This window comes from Pongo pygmaeus, chromosome 9 (assembly GCF_028885625.2).
Source record: "Pongo pygmaeus isolate AG05252 chromosome 9, NHGRI_mPonPyg2-v2.0_pri, whole genome shotgun sequence".
Taxonomy (NCBI): Eukaryota; Metazoa; Chordata; class Mammalia; order Primates; family Hominidae; genus Pongo; species Pongo pygmaeus.
Window position 1 is genome coordinate 96,459,488 of NC_072382.2, and position 3,435 is coordinate 96,462,922.

Genomic DNA, 3,435 nt, shown 5'->3' on the forward strand with positions numbered 1-3,435 from the left:
TGTTAAAATCTGATTTTATTTCAAATATTATGTTTTCAACCTGTGTGTGTATGTGTGTGTCTGTAGATTATTCTTTATATACTTCATAATTATTTGAAAACATTTATGGCATTGTGTGGTGGTGAATGAGCTCAGGGGATAGTTGTTGCATTATGGCTGTCTGGCTGGGTAGGGGGGCTGGGTTGCAGTCATGCTTCAAGGATGGTGGATTAGTCCGTCCTTGCATTGCTATAAAGAAATACCTGAAACTGGGTAATTTATAAATAAAACAGGTTTAATTGCCTCACAGTTTCACAGGCTATATGAGAAGCATGATGCTGGCATCTGCTCAGCTTCTGGGGAAGCCTCAGGAAACTTAGAATCATGGCAGAAGGCGGCCGGGCACGGTGGCTCAGGCCTGTAATCCCAGCACTTTGGGAGGCTGAGGTGGGCAGATCACGAGGTCAGAAGATCGAGACCATACTGGCTAACACGGCGAAACCCAGTCTCTACTAAAAATACAAAAAAATTAGCTGGGTGTGGTGGCAGGCGCCTGTAGTCCCAGCTACTCAGGAGGCTGAGGCAGGAGAATGGCGTGAACCCGGGAGGTGGAGCTTGCAGTGAGCTGAGATTGCGCCACTGGACTCCAGCCTGGGCAACAGAGTGAGACTCCGTCTTAAAAAAAAAAAAAAAAAAAAAAAAATCATGGCAGAAGGCGAAGCGGAAGCAGGCACCTCATGTGGTTGGAGCAGGAGAGAGAGAGGGGGGTGGTGCCACATACTTTTAAATGACCAGGTCTCATGAGAACTCACTTACTATTGCAAGGACAGTACCAAGGAGGGATGATGGTAAACCATTCATGAGAAACCCAATCCCATGATCCAAGTACCTCCCACCAGGCCCCACCTCCAACGCAAAGCTGGAGGCATCACAGTACCTTATTGCAAAATCTACTACAAATCTGTAGTATCACAACAGCACGGCAGTGGCATAAAATCAGACACATAGACCAATGGAACAGCATAATGAGCCAAGAAGTAAACCCATGCATTTATGGTCACCTGATCTTGTTAAAGGTGCCAAGAACACACAATGGGGAAAGGACAATCTCTTCAGTGAATGGTTCTAGGAAAACTGGATAATCCACATGGGGAAGAATGAAATTAAATCCTCATCTCACACCATATACAAATATCAACTCTAAATAGTTGAAAGAGTTAAAACATAATACCAGAAACTGTAAAACTACTAGAAGAAAATGGGAAAAACTTCCTTTTTTTGGTGTGGTGCAGATTTTTTATTTGATTTATTTATATTTTTAAATTTTTTATTTCCATAGGTAATTGGGGAACTGGTGGTGTTTGGTTACATGAGTAAGTTTTTTAGTGGTGATTTGTGAGATTTTGGTGCACCCATCACTCAAGCAGTATGCACTGCACCCAATTTGTAGTCTTTTATCCCTCACCCCCTTCCCACCCTTTGCCCTTGAATCCCCAACATCCATTGTGTCATTCTTATGCCTTTGCATCCTCATAGCTTAGCTCTGACTTATGAGTGAGAACATATGATGTTTGGTTTCCCATTCTTGAGTTACTTCACTTAGAATAATAGTCTCTAATCCCATTCAGGTTGTTATGAATGCTGTTAACTCATTCCTTTTTATGGTGAGTAGTATTCCATTGTGTGTATATATATACCACAGTTTGTTTATCCACTCGTTGATTGATGGGGATTTGCATTGGTTCCATATTTTTGCAATTGCAATTTGTGCTGCTATAAATGTGCACATGTAAAACCTAAATAGATGTTTGTCCAAAGGAAACATTAAAATAGCCAACAAGTATATTAAAAGGTGCCCAGCACCATTAATCAGGGAAATGCAAATCAAACCACTTTGAGATACCACTTCACACCTGTGAGGTTGGCTATTATCAAAAAGTCAAAAAAGACAGCAAATGTTGACAATGGTATGGAGAAAAGGGAGCTCTTATACACTGTTGATGGGAATATAGATTGGTACAGCCATTACAGAAAACAGTATGAAGGTTTCCAAAAGAAATTAAAAAGAAACCTATCATATGACCCATGAATCCCTCTGCTGGGCATATACCCAAAGGAAATGAAATCATCACCTTGTAAAGATATCTGCATTTCTATGTTCATTGCAGGACTATTCACAGTAGCCAAGATACGGAAACAGCCTGGCTGTTGACTGACGAATGGATAAAGTTTTTTTTTTTTTTTTTTTTAGATGGAGTCTCGCTCTGTCACCCTGGCTGGAGTGCAGTGTCACCATCTCAGCTCACTGCAACCTCCACTTCCCATGCTCAAGGGATCCTCCAGCCTCAGCCTCCTGAGTAGCTGGGATTATAGGCATGCGCCACCATGCCCAGCTAATTTTTCTATTTTTAGTAGAGATGGGGTTTCACCATGTTGGCTAGGCTGGTCTTGAACTTCTGACCTCAAGTGATTGACCTGCCTCGGCCTACCAAAGTGCTGGGGTTACAGGTGTGAGCCACCATGCTCAGCCAAGAAATCCTGATACATAGACACTATGGAATATTTTTCAGTGCTAAAAATGAATAAAATCTTGCCATTTGCCACAATATGGATGAGCCCAGAGGATGTTATGCTAAGTGACATAAGTCAGACACAGAAAGAAAAATATTGCATGATCTCATTTGTGGAATATTTAAAAAATATAAAAATTCAAATATACAGGGATAGAGAATAAAATAGTGGTCACCAACAGCAGGAGTGTGGGATGGAGGAAAAATGAGGAAACGGTCAGAGGATAAAAGGTAATATATATATAGGACAAACAAGTTGAGAAATTTCATGTATCACATGAAGACTATAGATAATAAAATTGTCTTGCCAGATGTGGTTGCAAATTCCTGTAATCCCAGTGCTTTGGGAGGTCAAGGCAGAAGGATCGTTTGAGCCCAGGGGTTCAAGACCTGCTTGGGTAACATAATGAGATCCCCTCTCTGCAAAATAAATAAATAAATAAATAAATAAATAGTGCTAGATTCATACTAAATGAGTAGATTTCAACTACTCTAGCCACTAAAACACAAAACAATGAAACAATGGGTACATGAGATGATGGATATGTTGATTTGCTTCACGGTAGTAACCTTTTTACTGCCTATATATGTTCTGTAAAAGCATGTTGTATATCTTAAATATAAATAAAAAATTTTAATAAATAGAACTACCAGCAATCCCACTACCAGGTGTTAAAAGGAAAAAGCCTTAGACTTTTACATTTAACATAGTTTATTTGAACAAACAAAAAACAACCCTTGAGTCAGGCAGTCCCCAGAGCCAAAACAGGTTCAGGGTACTCCGGCCAACAAGGTGATCTGGCAGCATTTATAAAAAATGTTAGTGAGGTCCAGGGACAACTTAATTGGTCACAGCTTCATTGGTTTATTGGTTACAGAACCTCCT